Source organism: Giraffa tippelskirchi, chromosome 1 (assembly GCF_054371585.1).
Source record: "Giraffa tippelskirchi isolate mGirTip1 chromosome 1, T2T-mGirTip1v1.2.pri, whole genome shotgun sequence".
NCBI classification, from domain to species: domain Eukaryota; kingdom Metazoa; phylum Chordata; class Mammalia; order Artiodactyla; family Giraffidae; genus Giraffa; species Giraffa tippelskirchi.
In genome coordinates this window covers 128,963,063-128,989,399 of record NC_137275.1, presented here as the reverse complement: position 1 = coordinate 128,989,399, position 26,337 = coordinate 128,963,063, and the positions used below count along the sequence as shown (strand labels likewise).

Sequence of the window (26,337 nt, the reverse complement as noted above, 5' to 3'; positions counted from 1 at the left end):
AATGGCTTCAGCATGGTCATAGCAGGATATGCAAATTCTACCCAATATATCCAGGTACACCAGTGGCAAAATGCTGCCAGTTTTCAAATTAGACGTTATCATGTTGGACAGAAGTGCCCATAAAGAGGGAAAGATGCCGCTCGGTTTCGCCTGCTTCTCTCTCCCTGTTGTTGAATGAATGAATTAGGAAAGGAAAATGGCCATGAAACAGACTGTGTGAATGAAAAGGAGAAGGAACAAAACTTGACTTTCCAAGGACTATTTCTCTTAAAAAATGGAAAGTTGCCCGTATTCCACATGCACTGTTTTAAAACTGGGGGTTACTCTGAAGTAGACCCAGAATGTAAACTAGGGCATTCTCAACCAAAGGGATGGATGGAGAACTGGTGTTTGATAGGAGAATCAGGCATTCTTTGGGTGACTGGAGTGCCATGATTGGTAGTTGTCCTCTCTGGCTTGTTCCTGCTGGGATTAAGAGATTTAAGCATTCTGGGATGGGTAGTTATGTTGATGGTCAAATATGATTGCCTCCCTTTTTTTTGACCAAAACTGGGGAAAGGTTGATTATTTTAAGACCATATTCAGAGCAATTGAAAAAAGATTAAAGGGAAAGAATGAGGAGAATTCAAGGAACTTTTAGAGACTGAGTGCTAGCTCAGTAGGGTGTTAATTATTTATTCCAAGTTTTATAATTAGTAGATAATCCAGTAATACAGAAATTGGTAGAACAGAACTTTTGATAACATTTCTATTAGAAGGCGTGTAGAACCTAATAAACTATTTAAAATATGCTGTAACTGCATCCTCCTTCCCCTTGCTTTGCTTGGTTTAATAGGAATTGGCTGATATATGTTTAATAAATGTCACAATGAAAAAATCAGAATTTTTTAAAAATAAAATTACATTTTAACCTAAATATGTATTGCCTATTTAGCTGCTTTCCCATTACAACTGACTTTTAAAAAAAACTGTCCTTCTGTGATACTTTTGTCAATAGAGGTGTTTCCTCTTAGCCAATTCTAGCCACAGTATTGACTGGGCCTAGGCATTTGATATATCCCAAAGGAATTAGCCAGGAAAAGACTTGGTCCCTACTGGAATGAATATTTTAAAGACCTTCTTAGATTCTGAACACTGTGAGTACAAATGAAAGAGACCCAAGAGAGGGAAAAACTTAAGAGCCTAAGAATAAAGATGATGGTGGGGATGAGGGGAGGGCTAAGCTCTTATATAACTAAGCTAAGGTGCTTGAAGGCAGGGAGTTAGTTTCCTGGAGATTATGAGATAGTATGGGAAATCCCTTGAACAGTAGGCATTCTGATGTTAATTTGGGTAGTTCACACTGGCATACTATTATTTTAAAGATAGTGGCAGGTGATCTTGGGAAATACAAGTGTGTTTCCTAGTAATGAGTTTGATTTCATTCTGGTATGTTATGAATGGGCACATGGCTCAAAGATTAGCTTAATTAAAAATATCTTAAATATTAGAGAAAATACCATAAAAATGGGCCTTTTGTCCCTGTTGTATAACTTCAGGAAATATTTTAGAATCCTGGACATAGTGGAGAGTTGATGGCATGAGTATACTCAGTATTTGATGATTGCCTTCTAGAAACTTCCAAATGAAACCTAAATTTGTTTTACGTTGACCTCATTTGTACAACAATAGCATTTCTAGTGTGTGTGTCCCATGGGAAGGTCTGTACCTCCTTGGGTCACTGCACATCACAGCCTTGCACATCACTGTGAGCATTCAGAGACTGACTCAGTTACCTAAGGTTGATTAGATATTTGGGGAGAGTCAGTACACAGCAGCACACACAAGAAAGTGAGCCTCAAACAATGGCTGTTTGTATTTTGGAAGTTTTACGCCCTGTTTGGAAGATCAGAAGAAAGCTTTGGATCATTTCCACAACAAAACTACAGTTTCTGAGTGTAGAGGTTGGTTGTCATTCAGGAAGCCCTGATCTTAAAGACCATCTTCATTTTACACCTGACCTTGTTCTGGCTTTGTTGTCACTCTCCATCAGTAGTTGTCTGTCACCTTTGGATGGAGCACCAGATCTTGAAGGATACTTACTGCCTTACACACTGAACTGTTGAAGCCACAAGTCCAGAGCTTTGTGATGTCATGGTGAAAAAGCTTTCTGCAAAGGGCTGCCGCAAAGGTGCAGATGGTAAGAATAGGGCCTGAGGCATTAGGTGCGGGACCACCCTCCTAGGTAGTACCTGCCTCCTGCTGGCTTAGGGGCATTTATTTCATAGTAAATTGAATATTAATGTTTTGTTTCAAAAAATGAGCATATTTCCTCTAAAATTTTTAATTATTATAAAGATTTTCTACCTACATGTGACATTTTCTCATGTTTTAGGATATCACATTCATAGTACAAATGAAATGTGTACTTCAAATGAACACAGGGACTGGAAATGTGGGATTCTGTTATTTGTGACTCTGAAATTTGTAGCACATTTTCAGGAAAATTGTTGAGATTCCCAGATACTTCGTTCTTTATTCCTTGCAGGTTTTCTTGAGTGTATGATTATTTCTGAATTTTATTAATCTATTTATAACTTCAGAGAAAACTGCCTTCAGTTCATGTTTTGACTCAGAATACTTGGATTTATCTTAAATTAGCAGTGTGTTTTGAAAAAAGTTCGAGTTTTAGTAGCTCTCATCTCCACTTTGGAATCTCAGATCAACTGCTTGTTACAGTGTTCATTGTGACTTTTCTGCAAAATACAACTCCACTGAGAAGGTCATCCTTGAAAAATCAAGAAATCTGAAGAAAGTAATTTTGGGATGAGTAGAAAGATGGAAGATCATCATACTACAGCGCAGCACACTGGAAACACCTTAGACTTCACTGCTTTTGTATGTCAAACATTTGAATGTCTTCTGTGAACTGGACTTGTAGACAGATAAAATGTATCTTGACTAAGAAAAGCACAACCCTAGCCTCTAAAACACTGCCATCAGGACAGCTGACTCTTGATGGTTCACACTGGTGGAGGGAGCCTGGCTCTTTCAACCTGACTAAACTTAGATGTCATGCATTCCGATTCAAAGCTGTTTCTGTGTTCCTTTTGGAATATAGTGTTTGGGTTTTACAATATGTGCCTCCCAATTTCACCTGCCCTGAGGGAAGAGCCTGAGTTCATCTGTGCCCCGATGCTTGGTCTCTGTCCTTTCATTTCTGAACTCTTGACCTAAATGTGGGGAAAGCATTGAGTATAAAGAATTCCAGAATTGATCGGATCTATTAAGTCTGTTCCACTTCTCCTTCCTGGGTAATTTTATTCCGTTTCCTTTTCAACTCTTCTAAACATAGCCCAATTTCCGCCCCTTTGTCTTAGGTCAGGATAGAATTATATAACCACACTGTCCAGGCTTCCCTCTTGTCATATTTTGTTCCGCCTGCAACAGGAGGTTTCTGTTGCTTTACTCTGAAGGAGTCTCCTTGTGTCCTTGTTTTTCTATCTCCCTCCCTGCATGTTCTTGTGGGAAAATAGAATAGAGGCAGACTTAGCACTCTTGGCTATCTAAGATTTGCCTGTAAAAGTCCATAGTATTTTAAAGAGGTCTTCTTAGCTGTGGTGTTGGCAGGCATCTCCAATTGTGCTCAGTTGGGTGTGGCTGTCCGCTCTCCCTCAGTCCTCCTGAGAGCCAGGAATGAACCTCATCTCGCCCCAGGCACAGGATGAGCCAGTCTGACTTCTCTGTAAGCTTGCTAGTTCCTGGAGTCATGAGTTAGTGAGAAAGTTAGAAGAGATCCATACGTTTCCCCCAGATGCTAGTAAAACAAATCATGTGCAGAGAAAATGACATAAGCTTTTGAAAGCAAGATTTGTCAAAGAATATGCCAGATTTTAGGTTAACCCACACAAACCCACGTTGACCATCCAGTTATGTCTTACTTAAAAAAAATACACAGATTAACATAATGCTTAGAAAATACTACCAAAGTACCCAGACATTTTCAAAATGTGATAGACAATATCTCTAAACATTTTTTTTTACAAGTAGCTTTCAGAAACACGTGCAAATGTGTTTTGTGTAGAAGAGTATATACTGAATATAATATTCTGACTGTTATTCTAATAAAATTAAATTTAAACCACCTCATTATATAAAGCCTAATAATTTGAAATTGTTTTTGAGTAAACTATAGCATGAAACTATTTTCACTTCTCATAGAATGTACAGATATTCTTAGAATCTGCTCATGTGTGTCTGTTTTCCACATAAAATAAAAATATTGTAAACAGGGTCATGTCTCCAGTAAGAGTTTCCAAACTTTTGGATGTAATTACCAAATGCTTTGGAGTGGGCTGACTGGAAATACATCTCAAGTTTTTCTGTTTACGTAGCAAATTTTGTCCAAATAAAGTAGCTTTGTCCCCTGAAGGGGCTTTTAGTAATACTTTTGTTAAATATGTGAAAGTTAAAGGAAAGGAACAAAAAGATCTGTAAATGCCATGGCCTCAATTAGGGGTTTGTGAACTTTCTCTCTCCAAGTTAACAGTGGTAGTGAGTCAGTAGGAGTGGGATGGAGGTGGGATTTGTAGTTTGAAGGGATAAGGAAAGAGCCCTGTCTGGAATCAACAGTGCTGTGGGTCAGTGTGCGTAAGCTGTGACCTGTGTGGACCCTAAGTGCAAGGTTAGGCTTGGTGCTAGAAGTCTCAACCCACCACCGTTCCTGAATGACCAGCAGAAGGGTGTTGATCTGAGGCAAAATAGGAGAAAGAAAAGACAGTATAATGACTTCAAAATATATTTTCAGTTAAAAAAAATTGTCTATGCCCTTATTTGGTAAAAATAAAAAGCTTGCCATCCCAAGTTAGTTCTCTTAAAGCTATTTAGAGATTTTTATAGTGGTCTGTGAAATCAAAAGCCTGGGAGCGGCTGCCGCTTGGACTATTAATTCCAGTATTCTGTGCAGTATTAGCATATTAGTTAGGGTCCCAGTTGTTTATTCCACAACCCATAACTCACAGAACACTGATTAGGGTGTCAGAACAGTTGGGGAAGGTGTAGATAATTAACTTCAGCATTGCTGTGCAATGGGCGTCATCGTCTCAAACTGCTACACCTCATTACAGTTAGCAGCTAAAAGGATGGCTCGTATCCCGTTTCAGCCAGTGGTTGACTGGAAATGTCCCAAACAAATTTCCAGTAGTTTTGTGTGAAAATGAACTGATAACACAAAGATCTGCTACAATACCAACTTTGAGGAAATTGTTTATACTGCCTTACAGTTAATTTTTTTCAACCTGTAAAATGGTCACCAACCTGCAGAAAATGCTACACTAATAAATGACTAGGAACTATGCAGTGGTTATAATTTGTTTTATTTCTATTTCTGCTTATCTCTAATATTAAAGTTCAAGATTGAATAGTCTTGTGTGACTAGACTACTTTTACTAATTTATCTTTAGAAAAACCAGACAAAAGAATCTGGAAGAAGGAGAAACTGAGGAATGAACCCAGGACATGTTTGGGTGGCAGGGTGATCACCTTCATCTTTACCCCTGAAAGGGGATTTTCCAGAAAAGTACAGGCTACATAATGCCAGTGTTGTATCTCGTCTACCTATGTGCTAGCCACTGTGCTAAGTGACATATATATAAAATGTGTCTAGGAGTGAATTTCCAAGAAAGATACTGAGATTTCTTCCTTTGACAGCTTTGAGATGATCAGTATCCTTCCTGAACAGGTGCTTGTAGGCAAGTTCAGAGGGAGTCCGTGATCTGTAGCCATGGTTTACAATACTCCAAAGTACCTCCCTTTGTCTCCAGGGATACTGCAAAAGTCTCACTGAATTGCTCATTAGGGAAAGCTTGTCATATTCTACATTAAGTGTTTTCCTTAGAGACTTTATCTTAGGAGACCCAACTTTGAGTTATTAAGCCCAGGGCTATGATTAGTGAGGCAGACACCTGCTTTCTGTATTCACTGGGACTTGAAAGCAAGAATGAAATTACCAAAAAAAAGAAATTGGTTTGAGAGAGATTTTGGACTTCATTTCCTCTATGTCGTGCATCCCTTCCCAAGGGTAGAAAACAATCAGCAAAGGTTTTAAGTTTTTCAATACTGGAAGGCACTACTTTCGCATTAAAATTTTGGATTAAATATTTTGAGCGTCTAATTTTGTAGCAGAGAAAGAATAATTGATGGAAATCATTTCACCTAAAATATGACCCAAGATTTTGTGGTAGGTTTGCAATTTTGTATTGGGAAGAGAAATTTCTTATTTTTTATTATGGGCCTTTGATAACACAGTTATATGCGGGGAATTTAGTTTTTTCCTCTCACATCTCAGTCTTACTCCAAACCAAGTAATGTTTTCAGTCAAATAATATGTCAGGAACTTTCCCTTAGGAATTAGGATTTTCTTTAGCTCCTGAGTTGCTCTCAGCGGCTTGAGGCTTCTCTAGGCCCCATTTTGACCTTAGAAAACTATTGGGTTGGCCAAAAGTTATTCGGGTTTTCCCATACGCTGTTCTAGGAAACCCGAATGAACTTTTGGCCAACCCAGTATACCACAGAATGAGTTGTGCAAGTTTAAAAGCCCCCTTTGCAGGATATGTTATGAAATACAAAAATACTCACATTGTAGGCTAGTTTTTCTCACTTTGAAAGGGAGGGATTATCCTTTCTAGTGAATGGTTGGTTTGTGGATCTCAGTTGCCTTCCCCAGTACTTCTTGGGTCTGATTCAGTAGGACCTTCCCCCCCCACCCCACCCCTGCCCCGATTGGGGCTAAGGGCCACGGCTGGACTTGAGGAAGTTCAAGGCAGGTGATGGACTGTGGCTTTTCACATCTACCAGCATAAGCAGTTCCTGTTTGCTTGTTTTATAACATCTTTTCAGAAAGTCATTGTAGCAAATTGTAGTTTCTCCTTGCCTCAAGATTTTTTAATCTGTTTAAATTGAGATTTAAAAGTAGAGTTAATTCAGTCGTTTCCTCTTAAAAAAATGCCATCAGCTGCAGATCTAGAATTTCATCTTCCAAGTCCTAAATTCTGATTTCAAAAAAGAATGATAAATTTGGTCTGAGTAGCATATGAAAACCTTGTAACAGCCCTTTCTCTTTCCATTCTTTTTTATTTTTTTAAGCTGGCACTTCTAAAGGAAGATATGTTTATAAATATATAACACTACAATAACAAAACTAATTATGTCAACAATACCACTGCTGTGGCAGAATGCAGTTGGGTCTGTCTGGTTAAGCACTATTATTATTTTCTTAAAAAAAAAAACAGCACAACTTTTGTATTGGGATATAGACAGTTAACAATGTTGAGATAGTTTTAAGTGAACAGCAAAAGGACTCAGCCATACATATGGATGTATCCATTGTCCCCTCAACTCCCCTCCCGTCCAGGCTGCCACATAACTATCTTTCCATTCTCAGTCTGCCCCTGCAGATCTTAAGTTGGTGGCCACTTTAAGGATTTAAAATTTAGAACAAGACTTAAGAGGTGATAGAAGGAAAGTGGCACAGGGCTGAGTAAAAGTTCTTAAAGTGCAACAAATACTGGACTAGGGTATATTTACTGTTGGTTTTTATGGCTGAACATACTGGAGCTGAGCACTGTGTATTAACTCTTGCCTCTTGCGGTTCTGTTTTCATCCTGATTTTCCTCTTGTTGATGGAGACTTGAATTCTCACAAATGAAATATCTAAGCCCTGGATACCCTGGTGCCCAGCCAGAGGTCAACTGGGCAGAGTTTCTGCATCTTTTGACTGCTGAATGAATGAAAAGACCATGTTTTTCAACAATTGGGAGTTGTCGCTTGCCACTCTTGATTCCTGTTTCTCTGCACCTTTTCAGTATGAGAATCTCCAGCAAAATCATTTCTTCCTACAACTATTCCGTAGAGGATCTTGAGAAGCACTGTACAGTTGGACATGGCAGTTAAGTAAATTATCCATTCCTGCACTATACAGATGGATGCTCACTGCGTTCTGGGCGCTCTTGTTGGGCTCTTGGGGAACAACACACAAACCGTGGTGTTTACATTCTGGCAAAGGTAAACAGACACAAGTGAAGGATCGCACTGTGGAATAAACAGAAAAGAGCGAGAATGTGCCTGGGACCCTGGTGAGGGATGGAGAGGCAGGTGTCAGTTTTCAAATAGGGAGATCAGAGGTCTCCTCCCTGAAAAGTGTGACTTGAGAAAGGTGACCACAGTAATGGGAGCTGAAAAAACAGGTTTATCTGAAGGGAGAAAGAAAATAAACATTTCCAACAGTTGTGTATGGCTTTTCTTGCCACTCCTTGACCTGTGTTAGAGGCTTGCACTGCATCTGAGAACAGCTGTGCACGTTCTTCCTGATTTCTGCTATTGTCATTCTTCCTGCCAAGAATTTTCATTCCCAGGGTCCGCCCAGATGGCATCTCAATGACATTATTTGTGGAGATAGGCAAGGTCCTAACAAGCTGCACTGGCAGAATTGCTGCACTGCAATGGCAGAATCTCGACACTCAAAAGAGTATGGAGGGTCCACTAATGAAGGATGGGCTTGTAGAAGGGGGCCTAGGCGCCATGTACTTTGAAAGGGGGTTAGAAGGACAGGTCAGGTTGATCGAGATCATACTCAAGGCGGGTGAGAATGAGACAGGTCGTGGAGGAACCCAAATGCCATGCAAGGAGTAGGGGTTTGGTTCTACAGGCAGCAGGGGACCACTGCTGTCCTTTTGGGCTTCTCTCACGTGAGCGTTTCCATCGAGTACAGCAAAGATTCATTGGCTCTTGGAGAATGGAAAAGAAGGCGGTTATTAGTAATTTCCTCTCTTCCATCTCTCATCACCTATGTTTCCAAAATGCAATAACTATTTTTTCTCATAAAAAGGATATGATTTGTAAAAATTTAAACTGGCACAGAAAAATAAAAAGCAGAGTTCACCATCTCACTACTGTTAATATCCTGATCACCATCAGTTTAGATTTCTTCATTCTCAGGAGTATATAGTATTGATATTCGCTAACAGCATCCTTTGTAATAGGTTCTCCATGCAGATACAACCAACACTCTATTGCAGGAAGTTTAGTAGTTTACAATTTTCATTATTCAGGTTCTTTTCCGTTTTCACCCTTATAAATTTCAGTGAATATCCTTCTGTAGTGTCTGCAACTTGCCCAATCATCTCCTTGTTATAAATTAGGAGCAATTCCGAAAACTGGGATCCTTACAACTGAGATACATGATACTGGGATTCAGCGCGGCAAGACGTTAACTTGGGAGCTAGCTGCGCGTGCGCGTGCACGCGGGTGCGGGTGCAGGTTTGTGGATGTTTACGTGCGTGCCTGTGCGTATGTACGCGAGTGCGTGTCTGCGTGCCTGTGTGTGTTCGTGCACTTTCTGTGTGTCCCAGTGGCGGCTTATGTCTTCAGGCCTTCGTGAGAACAGTGGCTCGTGGTTGAAGAGTGGTGGCCTCTGCTTTGGGCGCTTAGGGGACCGTGCCTCGTGTCTCTGCGTCTGCAGCCGCTTTCAGAAGCCCGGTTCCCAGCCCTGCTGTCCGCAGAAGCCCTCGGCAAGTAAGTGCTTATCCCATATGGTAGCCAAACTCAGAACTTTCTCGCTTCCTCCCATGAAACTGCTTTGATTCCATGATTCACTTTTCTCATTAGGCAGATCAAAGAGACAACACGCTTTTCTGAGAAGCTGAACATCAGGGCAGAACCCTGATCTATTTCTCAGAGTAGCAAGGCTTTATGAGCATTAAGTGTGTTACTCCCTTATAGTTCTTTCAGGGAAATATTACCTCTGGAGGTGGTCGAATTGGATTACTCAGGGGTTCTTCTATACATGCCGTCCTCCCCAGCCACTTTTCATCCTTCAGGTCTTTAGATGGTTCCTATATCGAACCACTGTGTACTAGACACAATGAGCAGAACTCAAGGAGCCCAAGACTCTGCCCTGTTACATGGGAGGCTTGACTTAGGTTCAAGTCATAAGGTCTATTCCCTCTTCTTAAAAATGGGTGCCATTTAGAAACCGTGGTGGTAAAGAATCTGCCTGCAATACAGGAGATCCAGGTTTGATCCCTGGGTTGGGAAGATCCCCTGGAGAAGGGAATGGCAACCCATTCCAGTATTCTTGCCTGGAGAATCCCATGGACAGAGGGATAGTCCATGGGGTCACAAAGAGTCAACCCAACTGAGCATTTAACACTTTCACTTCTTTTTCACGAGAAACCATAGCTATGTCACCTCTTCTGCTCATTGGCCAGCCCCAGTGGTAATTTCCATTCCTTTCTGCCTTAGAGCCTTTGCACTCACTGTTCCTCTTGCCTGGAATGCACCCCCAGGGGCTTACAGGGCTCCCCACCTTGCTTCAGTTAGCTCTCTGTAAATTGTCTCATCAGAGAGGCCCTCTCTGACCAGCCTGTGCAAAGCAGCATCTCTGATATTATTTTATTTCCTCTTGCAGCCATCACAACCTAACAGGAAAGATTTGTCTCCTCCACTAAACCATAAGCTCAGAGAGGACAAGGTCTTTGTGTTGTTCCTGGTTGTTTCTTCAAAGCCTGGAACAACACTTGACATGTGGTAGATACTCAGTAAATACGTAATATTTGAAGGAGTGAATGAATGAATCCCCCACTACTGCACCTAGCTAGGGAGTTGTGAAGAAGCTTGGGAACTTGTAAAGAATCTGGAAGAAAGCCGAAGATGTAAAAAAAAGCCCCAACTGCCTTAGAGGAGCGGACTTCGGGGCTGGGTCTCCAGGCGGGGTCAGCCTCACCAGCAGGTTGTTCCTGCTTCCAGCTCCTTCTCGGCCTGGATGATCCCTTGCAGCCATGGTGCTAAGAATCCCCTAGTTGGAAGGTGACTGTACCTTTAGAAAACATTTTAATGGATTAATACATTCAATAGATATATATTGTTGTTTAGTCACTGAGTTGTGTCCAACTCGGCAACCCCATGAACTACAACATACAAGGCTTCCCTGTCCTTCACTGTCTACCAGAGTTTGCTCCAGTGGTGCCATCCAACCATCTCATCCTGTGTCGCCCACCCCCCCTTCTGCCCTCAATCTTTCCCATTCTTAGTGTCTTTTCCAGTGAGTCGGCTGTTTGCATCAGGTGGCCAAAGAATTGGAGCATCAACTTTAGCATCAGTCCTTCCAGTGAATATTCAGGGTTGATTTCCTTCAGGATTGATTGGTTTGATTTCTTTGCTGTCCAAGGGACTCTCAAGAGTCTTCTCCAGCACCACAATTTGAAAGCATCAATTATTTGGCATTCAACCTTCTTTATGGTCCAACTCTCACATCCATACATGACTACTGGAAAAAACCTCAGCCTTGACTAGACGAACCTTTCTCGCAAAGTGATGTCTCTGCTTTTTAATATGCTGTCTAGGTTTGTCATAGCTTTTCTTCCAAGGAGCAAGCGTCTTGTAATTTCATGGCTGCAGTCACTGTCCACAGTGAGTTTGGAGCCCTAGAAAATGAAATCTGTCACTGTTTCCATTGTTTCCCCATCTGTTTGCCATGAAGTGATGGGAACAGATGCCATGATCTTTGTTTTTTGAATGTTGAGTTTTAAGCCAGCTTTTTCACTTTCCTCTTTCACCTTCATCAAGAGACTCTTTAGTTCCTCTTCGCTTTCTGCCATTAAGGTGGTGTCATCTCATATCTGAGGTTATTAATATTTCTCCCAGCAGTTTTGATTCCAGCTTGTACTTCATCCAGCCCAATATTTAGCATGATGTACTCTGCATAGAAGTTAAATAAGCAGGGTGACAATATGCAGCCTTAACGTACTCCTTTCCCAGTTTTTAACCAGTTTGTTGTTCCACGTCCAATTCTAACTGCTGCTTCTTGACCTGCATACAGGTTTCTCAGGAGGCAGATAAGGTGGTCTGGTATTCCCATCTCTCTAAAAATTTTCCACAGTTTGTTGGGTGATTGATGCCTTTTGATAAATATGAACAAAGCCTGCTCCAGAATGGTAGTCCAATATATATACACCTCACTCTGGCTATTTGGGGGCATTGCTTTTAAACTTTGCCTCTTTGACAGTTTAACAAGGTATCCCTTGATTTTACTTTCATATATTTGCTTTTCATTAAGATTAAATTTCTTACATTTTTTTCTTTTGTGAAATGCCTCTTAGGTTCTTGGCACATTTTTCTCTTAGTTTTTTTTTTTGAGATTTTTTTATTGGCATTTAATTGCTTTACAATCACATTAGTCTCTGCTGTACAATGAAGTGAACCAGCCGTATGTATACATACGTGTTTCTCTCCCTCTTGGACCTCCCTCCTTCCTACTCCATCCCACCAATCTCCCTTATCACAGAGCATCAAGCTGAGCTCCCTGTGCTATACAGCAGCTTCCCACTAGCTATCTGTTTTACACATAATCCCTGAAAGCTCTGTCTTTACCTTTGTCACTTGTACACATACTTCCCCTCATTTAACCTTGTTTATAGTATTTTTGACATTTAGAAAATTTTGTACTTTTACTTAGTCAAATTTTTCAGTCTTTTATTTTATGCTTTCTTCTGCATTTATACTTAAAAATGTCTTCACAGTCCTGAAATGAGATGATTGAAATTAGTTTTGATTGTAGACTTAATTGGAAGACAGTGGAATTAGGGCTTGGCAGTAAGTATTTTGAGGAAACTACAGACCAACTAACTACCTGTGAGCTAGTTTTAACCAAGTGTGTACATCAGAATCACCTGTGAGGGCTTTTAAAAATGTACAGATGCCTGAGTCACACCCCAGAGCCACTAAATCTGAAGCTTAAAAAAAAAACTACCAGGCCTTCCCTGGCAGTCCAGTGGTTAAGACTCCATGTTCCCAATAGAGGGGGTGTGGGTTCAATCCCTGCTTGGGGAACTGAGATCCCACTTGCCACATGGTGTGGCCAAAAAACAAACAAACAAAAACTTCCATAAGTCCACAAACATAAGAGCAGAACCAAGTTGTACGTAGTTTTTTTTTAAATTCTGCTTGCTTTGAGCATTACATTTTATTAACAGAGTGGGTATGTCTTGTCTTACCCTTTACTGCTTGTTAACAAGGAAGATCAAAGTGCTTTCTGAAGAAGAGGACTCGGAGCAGAGTACTGGGGAGCCCCCTGCATATGTACGATGGGCCTCTGGAGGCAACACTCTCCCAAGTCCACATTTAGTGGACATTCCTGTGATTATTTCCAAGCTTGATGGCTGACCTGCATGCTTGCACTACACTATGGCAAGTGGATTGGTTTTTTTTTTAATAATTGGAAGAGATAAAATATTTACAAATGTAATATATTTGATACATATATAGAATGCAACCTCTTTGAAGAATATCTACAATATATCAGAAGGTACGTATATTTAAAAATTATGAGTGTGATACTTCACATTTGTATGTTTATTTGAACCAAGATTCATTACTCTTGGCAAAGGAAAGGGCAACCCACTCCAGTATCTTTTCCAGGAGAATTCCATGGACAGAGGGGCCTGGCGGGCTACAGTCCATGGGGTTGCAAAGAGTCAAACATGACTGAACAACTAACACTTACACTTTTCATTACTCTGTGATATAGGGTAGTATCTCATTTGAAATGGGGTATAGATCTTGCAAATTTAGGAAAAGTATTTACAATTTGGGAAAAGAAAGTCAAACCAAAAATGGCTATTTCTATGTCTCTGAACAGATTTGAACTATGCTCATTAGTGAACATTGAAAGAACACTCCTGTTTCTATAGCCTGGAGTTGTCTCATTAAAAGGTTTTATAAGGAAAGCAAATCAACCTATATTTTTTGCCTACAAATCAATCTATGTTTTTTTTTACTGTCCACCCCATAAGTAGCATCCTGAATTCTAAGGAGCAGCCATTCCACCCATAGGAGGTGAGAGGAGGGCACGGACCAGCCTTGGCATCTCAGAGGCTCGGAAACAATGGGAATGATGGTGGTGTGCCTCATAGGGCTGTAAGAAGGACTAGGTGGTAATTGAAGTCCTGGGTCTGGCAGCCAGCAACTACCCCATTAAACGTGGTGCCACTATCCTTCAGCTGTTCACTGCTCTGGGTGACTTGAAGAAGGATATTTGGGGGTTAGGGGCAGGAGATGGAAGGTTCCAAGGAGAGGTCTCTCTCTCTCTCCTTGTTTGAGTTCCCCTGATCAGTTAGAGAAATTATATATGCCCCCAACAAAAAGAGAATATAAAGACACTGAAGTATAAACTGCTAAATTGTGTTACAGATAATATTTACACTGAAGTATAAACTGCTAAATTTTGTGTTACAGATGATTCACTTATTACTTATGAAAAATCAAAAAAAAGGAGAGACAGCTGTGGCCTGAAGTATACAATTTTTAATATCATTTTCATGTAGAAAATGCTTCAATAAGATTTGAATGCATGTTAGGCAATCACAAGGAGAAGAAAAGATCATATTGGGTTGGGAAGTTCCCCTGGAGAAGGGATAGGCTACCCACTCCACTATTCTTGGGCTTCCCTGGTGGCTCAGATGGTAAAGAATCCGCCTGCAAATGTGAGAGACCTGGGTTTGATTCCTGGGTTGGGAAGATCCCCTGGAGGAGGGCATGGCAACCCACTCCAGTATTCTTGCCTGGAGCATCCCCATGGATAGAGGAGCCTGGTGGGCTACAGTCCATGGTGTCACAAAGAGTCAGACATGACTGAGCAACTAAGCAGAGCACAGAATTCTAAAAATAAAGAGAATAAAGATAGAAAATATCAAAGTGCCTCACATACTGTAAGAAAGTATTATTTAACAAAACATTTGTTTCAGTTTGATGTATTTGTAGGTTTGTGTGTGTGTGTGTAGGGAGTTTCAGTGGAAAATGTATTTCTCACTCTGCATTGTAGTCAGAAAAGCTTACAAAGCAATATTGTGGGCTCACAATCCCTTATCTACAATTCCACATTCCAAAACATGAACCTGTTTCCTCAAGTATGGCGCTAGTTCATTTGGCAGCAGAACATGACCTACAGTGGTTTAAGGGTATTTATAGTCTTTGTTTATCCCACTTACTATGAATATTTGTACACTTAACTGTAGAATGGAGTTGTAACTTTGACCCCAGCGGGCTTGTTGCACTTAATTACTTTCCTAAGGGCCAAAAAAATTCTGAACCATAGAGATTGTGGACCTGTGTAAGGGCTGTATCAGTTTAACAGTTTTCCTTCATTCAGCAAATGTTTATCTAATGCTTTCTGTGACCTCTATATTGTGCTAGGTGTCAACTGTGCATGCCTGCTCAGTCACTAAGTCGTGTCCGATTCTTTGCCACTCCATGGACCGTAGCCCACCACCAGGCTCCTCTGTACGTGGGATTTCCCAGGCAAGAATCCTGGAGTGGGTTGCCATTTCCTCCTGCAGGTGTGGAAAGAAGAAAAGTTTATGTGAGATGAATTCTTTGGGAATTTCAGAATCCCATGGGTGAAATTTCTAGTCTTTACTGTAGCTGTTCCCTCATTGGACCTGATGTTCCAGCCATGGGGTTGCAAGTCATGATTGGTGCTTGATGCTTTCCTGTCCCTTTGTCTTGGCCTGTGTAGTTTTCTGGGCTGGAATTTCCTTATCCTTTTCACCTGGTTATAGTAAACCCCCCCCAATCTATCCATCTATCCATCCATCTATCCACCCATTTCTCCATCCACCCACCTGCATCTATCCATTCATCCATCCACTCACTCAGCCACCCAATCATCCATTTATTGAGCCTCTCCTATGTGCAGGGCACATACAGCCTACTCCGGTTTACTCTGCCGTAAGTAATCACAACTTTCTTAAAACCCCCTAAATACCTTAAACCTCTAAAATGGTGTTTATCATATTACAGGTTTTTTTGCCAAGTTAGGCACCAAAAAGCAGGTACAGTCCTATTCATTTTTAATGTTTTGCACTTGTAGGAGCTCATTAAATATGCTTGAAGAAATAAATTTCAGTTTGTACATTCAAAACGTTAAAAGCAGTGTTAACATTATGGTTTAAGCTTCCTCACCTGAATCCACGTGTTCAGCATCTTCAGCTCATTGATTTTAGTGAGTGTATCCTGCCCTCACTTCCATCTGTTGGCTGAAGGAAGGAGGGACATTCTCCCTCAGACTTTCTGCCTCCACATTCACTGAGAACCTGACTCTGGGACACCCGACGTGATCTCACTTCTCTAGGGTCTTGGCATGAAGTTAGAGAAGGAAGATGGTGCCACAGAAAATTAGTAAGAAGACAAGGCAGTGTGAGGTGTGGGTCAAAGAAGTGGTGCTGGCATCATGATTTGAAACCAATCATAATGAAACAGCTTGTTTTATGCTTGGTAGTGTAAGACTGGTTTTGAGCGATTTATTCTTTTGCAAAGGGATCTGGGTCAGAATTATCATTTTATGTCAGATTGGGTTTCTGTAAAAAAAATTGTTTTTGGCTCAAGTAGATATTTAACAACATCTCTATTATATGTAAGCTGATACACAGGTGTGGATTTGAAGTTGTCTTCTGATACCACAATTTTATGAGGTGCGAGCCCGAAATCTTTCTGACCTGACACTGAATGGAATTTTCTTAGCACATTTTCAAAACAGGTGTCAGTGAATTCTGAAAGCTCCCAGCTTCCCTCGCACCCCTTCTTTTCTGGTACAGTCCCAGGAAATGGTTTCCAACCACACTGTGGCTAACTTTCTGTTTCCACCAACCAGTCACAGGTTGGTTGGTTGTATCTGTGGTTATTCCTTACCTGGGGAGGCTGTTTGAAACTGAGGATTGAAAGGAGACTTTCGAGGACTTTGCTCGTTCCAGGAAGATGTCTCTTGTCTGCCTTGTGTGTCTGGTTGCATCTTTTTAGTGACGGGGAGCTCATCATTTCTCACTGTTCATGCCATCCCTGTGGGCTTAAACACTGTGTTGTCTGAACATAGTGAGAGGGCTGGGCTCTCCCAGCAGTGGTTCCTGGGGAGCATTCCCTGGAGCAGCCCCAATCCTCTTTGTGGGGTTCAGGATCTGCTGGCAGTGGATCTGTTGCAGTTTGGTTTGAGTCCTGACGTTATCGGAGCCCTAACCTCAAGAATGCTGGTCAAATGCCTTTATGATTATTGTGAATGGCTCAGTTGTCCTCCAGAGCCACGAACAGTGGGATCCCCCTCTGGCTGGCTGAGTGGGGAGGCAGTGGGAAGAACGAGTGCGAAGATGTAGAGAGAATTTAGGTGCCTGAGTATGGATTGAACAGGAGACAGATGACGGATGGTGGGTGCATGGGGGTGCAGCAGAGGCCCTGACACAGCCATCCCAGCATGAACAAGCTCATCAAAGTTTTGAGCATGACCCTTGAACCTTCCAGGTGCCCAGCGGCTGAGTCAGCACATCTGATTGGTTGAGACTTGGGTCTTGTGCCCCCTTCCACCACCACCCTTCCAGTTGTGCTCCCAGCGGAGGAACTGAATGGAGCTTTCCACTTCCAAGGTGGGCAGCGGCCACCGCCTGCTCCCAAGATCACTTACACGGAAGCTCGGGGCCCAGCCAATGAGGAGAGGGCTGCTGGATGCCTAAGAGCCAGTAGGGGTTTCTTTTCAGTCCCAGACTTTGATCAAGTCCTGAAGTCACCATATTGAATATGACACCTAAAAAAGAAGAAAAAAGTACATTGATTTCCTCTGTGTTTTGAGCTTTGGCATGTCTGTTTTATTGGCCAGAGAGGTAAATGTGAGTTTGTAACAGAACCAGTGTCAACTTAGCCCTGCCTTGCTAAGGACTAGGCTGGCGCTGGCATTAGGGGGTGTCCTGCAGAGGGTGATCGATGTTCCTCCATGACTGTGGGCTTCTCACTAACACAGCACGTTCCTCACTTCCTGGGTCACCTTAAAGCACAGTCAAGATTGCTGTTAAAGTGGAAGGGTTTCTGTGACCTTTCTAACACTCAGAAGTTTGTTTTCTCTGCCTCTGGGTTCTGTGAGTTGGGACGGAGCCCCTAGAGACCCAGGAAACCCCCCCCCGGCTGCCCTGGTGCCCTCCACTAGACCGAGCCCCTCCCACCCTGGCTCCGTCTTGGTATCATCTCAAGTTCCCCTGGCCGCACCCCACCACCTTGCTTCTCTGCCTCCTGACCATGTCCCTGTCTGTCCTGGGCCTCCCAGGTGTTTCATTCACCGGTTTGACCCACCTTAGAGAGGTCTAAAGGTGGGACAGAGATGGTGTCTTAGATTCTAGAAAGAGTCCAGTCTCGACTCTTTAAGGAATGTGAACAGTAGTGGGTGTACTCTTAGCCATGTGTTTAAAAGGCCACCGTTGTATATGCAGCTGGGGCTTAAAAGCTGAAAGGAATCGATTTACAGCCAGCTTGAGTGAACTCATGGGAGTTGGTTGCTGGATGGTTAGTGGCCACAGTTGACTGAGTGGAAGGATCTTATAGGCAGGAGTAATATTTAAACTTCCAAAAGACTCGTGAGGCCCCTCAATCAAGTGATACTCCCCCAGGCTGGGTGGGGGCCCAGGAACAGCCTTTAGTTGCAGGACTGTGATTAAATCTGAGGCCCCAGGGGTGGAGCAGGGTGGCAGGAAGAGCACATGGGGTGGTAGTCTACCAGGCAGGATAAAATTGGTTCCGAGTCCTACCAGCCCTGCTTGTAAGACAGAGGTGCAGTCTTTATTCCCAATGCTGCTTTTTCAGGGAGCGGGGGCTTTTTTTTTTTTTCAGTTTGGTTTGTTATTCTGTTTAGATGGATGAGAGTTGAACTGTATCACCAGCCAATGCATTGGGAATTTTCTCTTAGGCTGTCCTAGTCTTCTTTCCCCAGTGAACCCACCCCGCCCGCCCCACACAGAGGCTGTGTGATATGGTGGAGACCCCTCACCTCTTCTGTAAAATGGGCCCAAGGATGCTTCCCTTTCATGGACATTGTGAGGACTCCGTTGGAATGACACAGGTGACAAAGCATCCGGCACTGTGCCGGCCACTTCAATCTTATCTTGGGAGTAGGTGCTGATTACAGTACAGCAAATTATTCTTCAGATCTGAACATGGGTCCCAGCTGAGTTCTCAGAAGTCAGCTCCCTAGGTCCCCGTGCTGCCCTGACGCGGACACTGAGGTCCCATAGGTACGGCGTGGAACAGCGAGGACCAGTGCCCACATCGTGTTTCCCAGCTCTCCCCTTCTTCAGTGGCCTTCAGGATCCTTTCACAAGGAGTCATGCTTAGATGGAGCATAAGACAAAGATAGAGGCTCTGGTTATGAAGGCTTCCCTTGCATGAAGTGCAAAAGCCACTTAATTATTTTATCACTAAAATATTGCCAGATGCAGATATTGGCTGTCATCTTTTCATCTGCGTATGGTCTTTTGCACTTGCATCTTTATTGAGGCAATAGTCCTTTAGAAACAGATTTATATATATATATATTTTTTTCTTTTGCTTTGAAATTAGAGTGGTCCTTTCATGAAATGTTCTTCTATATCAAGATCTTAATTGGACGAGTAGGATCTGTCCATAAATCTGAGTCTTGTCTGGTAGCCCTCCAAGCCCTGCCACCGCCACATGTTCAAGTTTAGGTGGAATTTGAAGGAGGTGGGGTGAAGGAGGTGGGGCTCCATGACTGGAGCCAGAACAGTAGGACCAGCCATCCAGTCTCCATGCCCAGTAATATCAGTGCCTCCTCAAAAATAATGTCCTTGCAGCACCTCCCCCCCAACCACAACAGCACGTCTAACAGCCAAGGGGAGGACAGACGTGATGATAATTGCTCCCATTTATTGATCTTCTGTGGCCCTCAGTGGCCCTTCTATGGCTAGACAGTTTCCTCTGGTCATCCCTGTTCATCTTCCTGACTCTGTGAAACAGGTATGAATTCCATTTTTAAGATGAGAAAGCGGAGACTTAGAGAAGTTCACTTGCCTGAAATCACACACATAGTAGATGGTGGAGCTGGGATTCAAAGCCAGTCTTGTCTTTCTTGAGAGGCCGTGCTTCTCAAGAATCATGGAAACAGGGCTTCTCTTGGTTGATCGTGGTCAGTCACATAGGTGTTTCTAGGTCCGCACTGTAAACGCTGCTCTCCAAGCTTCTTAGTGGACATGTCACCATTTCTTGGCACTTTCAGACAGGGTTGGACAGCCCCAGCCTTTCCTCTGCCTGGTTCCTACTCCTCTCATAGCTGGGCATGATATCCTCCAGAAAGCCTTTCCTGACGAGCTCCCCACCCCCCCAACCCCAAAACCTGGATGGTGCCTGCTCCTCCTACCACCTGGGCCAGACAGCATGTCCCGCTGAATGGGGCAGGAACCTCGTCTCATTCTGCCTGTGTCCCTGAGCGCTCAGTGCCTACTGAGCTCTCATAGATACAGCAGCTGTTGAATGAGTGGCCAACAGGGATATGGCCAAGAGGAAAAAAAATCTCATGGAGTGCTGAGCTGGACTAGGATGTAGAGCCTGTCTCATTTACAGATGTACCAGGTGGTCCCATGGATGGGGTGGGCGGAGCCAAGGCTGGCACCCAGGCTTTTTGGGACCCCAGCACAGTGCTCGTCCCACTGCGGCCCAGTGCCCCTCCCTGGTCTCGGCTCACCCTGTTGCTTCAGCATGCCCAGTGCACCGTTCCTCACTGGCATCTCTGTGAACTGTCTTTGTTTAAAACTACAGTGCAGAGCTATATTTGTGGAGCAGTCTGTGTGAATTCCAGGTAATAAATGCTGTGGAAGTCCGGAAACCATATGGGGAGCTCCCAGCTGGGTTGGCAGAAACCACTTCCTTCCAGTAGCCCAGGGGTAATCTCCAGAGGGCAGATTTGAGAGTCACCCACCCCTTACCCTCCTCCTGCAAACCTGAGCTCTATTTTCTGGCTTGAGGGGCTTTGTACTGGGTCCCAGTTTCTTTGAGTAGAAGGGCAAGTCAGTTTCCACTTTTCCTCCATTATCAGGAACTCAGATACAAGGAGGAGGAAAGCAATTCCAGGTCTGTACCTGCTCCTGAATCCATACTGCTTTCTCCACACCCCTCTTCACATCGGAGCCCACAGAGACATTGATTGTTTTGTCACGTTCCTTTTGTCTGAAAGTCTTGGTTTGACCTCTAGACTATCGAACTTCAAGCAAAAATGTTTTGTGTTTTCCTGAATTTAAACAATGCCCCAGTAAAAGGAGCACGCCTTCAGTTAATATTCTGCTTCTCCCTGTCCCAGGCAGCCTGCCAGCTTCTGCTGATAAACTAAGTGACACTACGTGACCCTTCTTTCCCTAGAGCCATAATCATCATGAAAACCTTTCCTACTTACCATGGGGCTGTTTACTCTGATTTAATGTAAAAGATTTCACCATGGATTTAGGTTTGAGAAAAGGAGGGCCTTCAGGTTACATTCCAGCCTTGCAGGTATGTGTGTTAAGTTGCTCAGTCGTGTCCATCTCTTTGCAACTCCATGGTCTGTACCTCACCAGTCTCCTCTATCCAAGGGATTCTCCAGGCAAGAATACTGGAGTGGGTAGCTATTCCCTTCTCCAGGGGATCTTCCTGACCCAGGGATGGAACCAGTCATGGCAGGAAACATTTCTAAAGTGTTAAACACTTACACTAATGTGTAGTTTGTTGGTCCTATGCATAGTATGGAAATTGGTGTTAGTTGTACTGTGTTTCCTCGATTCAATGCAAAGGCCATATTGAGAAGAGAGATTGCTGATCAGTTAGGGTGCTTTTGGCTACAGGTACAGAAAATACACTTCAAAATAGCCTGTGTAATAAGGAAAATGTATCATGTCATTTAAGAAGAAGTCATTAGATAATGTGACTCTAGGGTTGGTTAATACAGTAGCTCAAAATGACATCAGAGAGCCAGGCTCCTTCCTTCCTAATGCTCTGTCATCCTCAGAACATCAGACTGGGTCCCACTGTGGTTGCAGAATGACTTTCACTGATCCCAGTATAATATTGCCATATGACATGTCCAGAGGAAGAAGAGAAGGTCTCTTTCCACATCTCTCTCTCTTTTTTAATCTTTTGACTGCATCACTTGGCATCTGGGATCTTAGTTCCCCAACCAGGGATCGAACCTGTACCCTCTACCCTGGCAATGTGAAGTCTTAACCGCTGAACAAGGGAAGTCGCTACACATGTCTTTCTTTAAGAAGGAGGAGACCTTCATATACTTCCCACGGTGCCTCTCTACCGTGTTTCTTTGGCCAGCATCTACCCTGTTACTGTGCCTAAAGTTAATCCCAGGAGGGATGGGATTCTAAGATTGATGGATTGATGTAGGCACATTAGAATTCACCCTGGAACTTGAGAGCTGTCCCACTTTCCCTGTGCGGAGGATCACCATCAAGATCAGAGTTCTGCTCACCAGGAAGGAGGGGAGGAAGGATATGGGTGGTTAACCAACACTGGCAGCGCGGAGTGTTCTTCCTGGAGACCACTTTGCACGCTTCCTCAGAGGGGAGATTTAGCAGTGTTTAAACAGCACAGCCCCAAGCTATGATTTTTACAAGATTTGGAAGGAGGAAGAGAGGCACACTCCGGAGAGACTTCCAAACCCTGAAACAGAGGGAGGCGAGGGTAGGACAGAGGAGAAGCCACGTGTGTTGGGTGGAGGCGGGGCTCAGGGTGAACGGGTTCCACTCATCCACCGCCAGCCCTGAGCAAGGCAGACCTCTGTGGGAGGCAGTATTGTCCCGGCGACACTCCCCAGAGATCGCTAAGAAGGGCAGGACCCATCCCTGCAGGCGGTACTGGCCAAGTGACCTCGGAGGCCTCTGTTCTGTTTCAGATATTTCTGGCGTTAAACCTTCTCAGAGAATGCAGGCCGCCGCCACACCACTGCATCTGTTAGTAGCAGAGCAAACTACTGCACTGACTTTTTGTTTGAAGTCTCCCCTTTCACCGAGGAGGCAGCAGGATCTAGAAAGGAGATCCTATCAGAGTGGGACACCGGAGACCTGGATTATATTCCCGCCTCCGCTGGGGATTTACTTTGTAGTTGAGGTAAGTCATTTAACCTACGCACGCACGCGGCTTTCCAGTGTGCACAACTCGATTTGCTGCCACTGAAAAGCTTTTTCCTCGTTCCAACATCTCAGAGGTGTGAAGTCTCGGGCTGCCTTTGTGTGGGCCGGGCAGGATATAGTGTCTTCATCACATTAGGATCCTTTTCAGCGATAGTGCTAATAAAGTGACAGGGTGCTGTTCTGATGAGCACCTCTACGTGTGATGCCCACCCCTGCTGAAGGCTGACAGTTACTGATAAGATAGTTAAAAACTAGCACTGCCTGAGCACCTACCGTGTGCCCGACTGTATCTGCAGCTCCGGCTCATTAGTGCTCAGACTTCCAGAATATTCCACGGGTCAACCCAGTTCAACCTCTGGGTTTACCTGTAGTGTGATTTGCTTTCTCAAATACCTTCTTCATGTTTAAGCAAATGTTTATAAATCACCGAAGCCGTGCATTAGTGCAAGTCTCAGAGAAGGCAGTGGCACCCCACTCCAGTACTCTTGCCTGGAAAATCCCATGGACGGAGGAGCCTGGTGGGCTGCAGTCCATGGGGTCTCGAAGAGTCGGACACGACTGAGCGACTTCACTTTCACTTTTCCCTTTCATGCACTGGAGAAGGAAATGGCAGCCTACTCCAGTGTTCTTGCCTGGAGAATCCCAGGGATGGAGGAGCCTGGTGGGCTGCCGGCTGTGGGATCGCACAGAGTCAGACATGACTGAAGCGACTTAGCAGCAGCAGCAGCAGCAGCAGCGCAAGTCTGGGTTAAGGAGGTGCATTCCACTTGTTTTTCTTTTTTTAGAAAACACATTTGGCTTCTGCTCCTAAATCTTCCCCTGAGGGAATGTGAGCAGCTGCAATGCCATGAGCTGTAGAAAGACTGTCCTCCAGGGGACCCAGGCCCACCTGGAGACTCTGTCCCTCCCATTGGTGATGCTCAGGCTTCAGTGAGCAGGAGGATCCCCTGGGGAGTTTGTGAAGCCCAGGGTCCCCACCTGCATACATGCTGGGGTCCCCACCCGCACACCTTCCCAGTTCCCCACCTGCCGATCCTCCTGGGGCCCCACAGCAGACATCGTGACCTGGTGGATTTGGGGTGACGTGTAGGTGCAGCTCCACAGCTCCTCACGGGATGCTGAGCCCGAATAGCTGTAAATCCCAGGGAGGGTAACACCAGTCCTGCTGATGTACAGAATGCTGGCCCACAAGAGAACAGGCGAACCAGGACACACGAGCTCTGGGGGCGGGGTGCTGCTGTCAGTGCAGAGGGGCGAGAGCAGAGTCAGCTGGCCCACTTCAAGGCTTCCTCTCGAGAGACAGTGTGAGCTGAGGTGGGAAGTGGGTAGGAGAAGACAGAGTGGAGGTCCCTGCTGCTCCCAGGTCCACACCAGCAGCCCAGGGATGAGAGTCTTTGAGGAGAGGTCTTGGGTGGGTGCCCCAGGGCAGTTTGATCCCACGGCTGACCTCTCTCCAGAAAAGAGGGGTTATCAGCAGCCCGACCTCTGGCAGCCTCTTTCCTGAGTACTGTGGTGCTGGGTCATTATCCATCCTACCCCACTTCTATCATTGTTCACTCCACTCTTTCACCCCTGGCCATTGTCATTCTATAAAATGAGAAAGACTAGCTTCTCTCAAGGGATTTGTTTGAGGATTCATGCAGTCATCACACACACACACACACACACAACTTTCACCTCTAACATGCATGTGCTCAGATGCTCTTCCCAGCCTGGGTCCCCTGCACAGGGGCTGAGGCAGTGATACCTGGCACCTGGCACCCGGGACAGGCGTGCCATAAACACCTGTGGAACTTTGCTTGTTGCCAGGGTTATAGAGATGGGAAGATGTGCTCCTTGCTCTTAAATGCCTCACATGGCATGGGGAGGCAGGGCACGGAGGATAATTTGTGAGGGTCGTGGGATCAGGCAAGTGCTGATGCTCAGAGAGCTTCGTGCAAGCTACTCTGGGGTGTCAGGTTGGCAGGGCATTGCCTGAGGGTCAGGAAAGCTGGAAAGGAGCTCTTGGAAGGAAAAGAAGGAGGTGACCATGGGGCAGAGGACCACCATCCCTGCAGAGACAGAGCTGGGAGGTGAGAAACAGTTTAGGGGTGCAGCTGGGAGCACCAGACCCCAACAACTTGTTTCTCAGGCAAAGGAGGTTGAGATTGCCTTGTAGATGGATGATGAACATCGCCTGGAGTCCAGTATCAGGCAGATAGTTTATTTCGCTGGCCTAGGCCAGTGTTTCCTTAGGAGCTGACCGATTGTAAATTGACGAGCAAGACAAAGGATGTGAGAGTTCTCTCCCATCTAGAGTGTGAGTAACTGCCCCTTCCCTTGAAGCTGGCAGCTGGCCCAGCACTGACAGAAAAGAACCTTCTCTGAATCTTGGGAAATAGGGAAGCCGTTACTGGCAAGTGCCTCTTTGTAAAAGGGAAAAAATAGATCCCACACATTAACTCTGAAAGCTGGTGAAGTCTGGTAACTTATTTCAAACAGATTTGGACTGAATCAGAAATACACCAGGCTGGTGGGTGGAGTTCTAAATTTACACCTTCCTCTCATCATTAAGATCGGGTAGATGTTTCATTAGCGTGAGGTGCTATGTAAACATAAAGTACTTTCAGAATAAATATTTTCTCTGCCCTGCCCCCCTCCCCAGTCAGGATCTGCTCTATGGTAAATAGTACAATTCTCAGAAACAGGAGAGTTTTATTTTTAAACTCCCCTAAATTCTGGGGAGTGCTAAGTGATCCAGCCTTGAGGCAAGATCGTAGCTTCTATTTGTGCAAAGTCGAGCATGGCTGAAATCATATGTGCCAAATTATTCTGAGCTCTTGAGGGCACAAAGCACACAGATGGTGTTCTGGCCAGATTTCCAACTCTCTGAGTTTGGTAAATACTGATGGTCGAAGCCATAGTTTAATTAGGTCACTAAACGCTGTTTCAGGCTTCTCAGGTGGCCCAGTGGTAAAGCATCCGCCTGCCAAGCAGGAGACACAGGTTCGATCCCTGAATCAGGAAGATCCCCTGGAGAAGAAAATGACAGCCCTTCCAGTATTCTTGCCTAGGAAATCCCAGGGACAGAAGAGCCTGGTGGGCTGCAGTCCATGGAGTTGCAAAGAATCGGACATGACTGAGCGTCTAAACAACAACAAAACACTTGTTTGTGGGTGGACAAAACTGTAGAAAATCAGAACTGGAAGATATGCTGGCAGTTATGCTCTGTAACTAATTACTCAATATAAGTGTGGAAACTAAGGTTCAGAGAGGACTAAAGGCAGGCCATGTGGTGAGACCAGACAGAGACTGGACTAGGGACCCCACAGACTAGGGACCCCTTTTGCACCAGGTTCCTTATTTTTTTCTTTTGATGTTATTTGTTGTAAAAATG

The 26,337-nt window shown here is 44.2% G+C and overlaps 1 protein-coding gene and 1 long non-coding RNA gene across 2 annotated transcripts in view; one reads left to right on the top strand and one right to left on the bottom strand.

Annotated features, from left to right (window-relative positions):
* Positions 1–26,337, top strand: part of XKR6 (XK related 6) — a 260,689-nt gene that overhangs the window by 86,072 nt on the left and 148,280 nt on the right. The gene's annotated exons all lie outside the window — the stretch shown is intronic.
* Positions 2,320–9,272, bottom strand: LOC145508700 (uncharacterized). The gene is made up of 3 exons (XR_014055543.1): positions 7,589–9,272; positions 6,616–6,926; positions 2,320–3,740 (listed from the first exon to the last, which is right to left on the bottom strand). It is a non-coding gene; the product is annotated as an uncharacterized LOC145508700 (long non-coding RNA).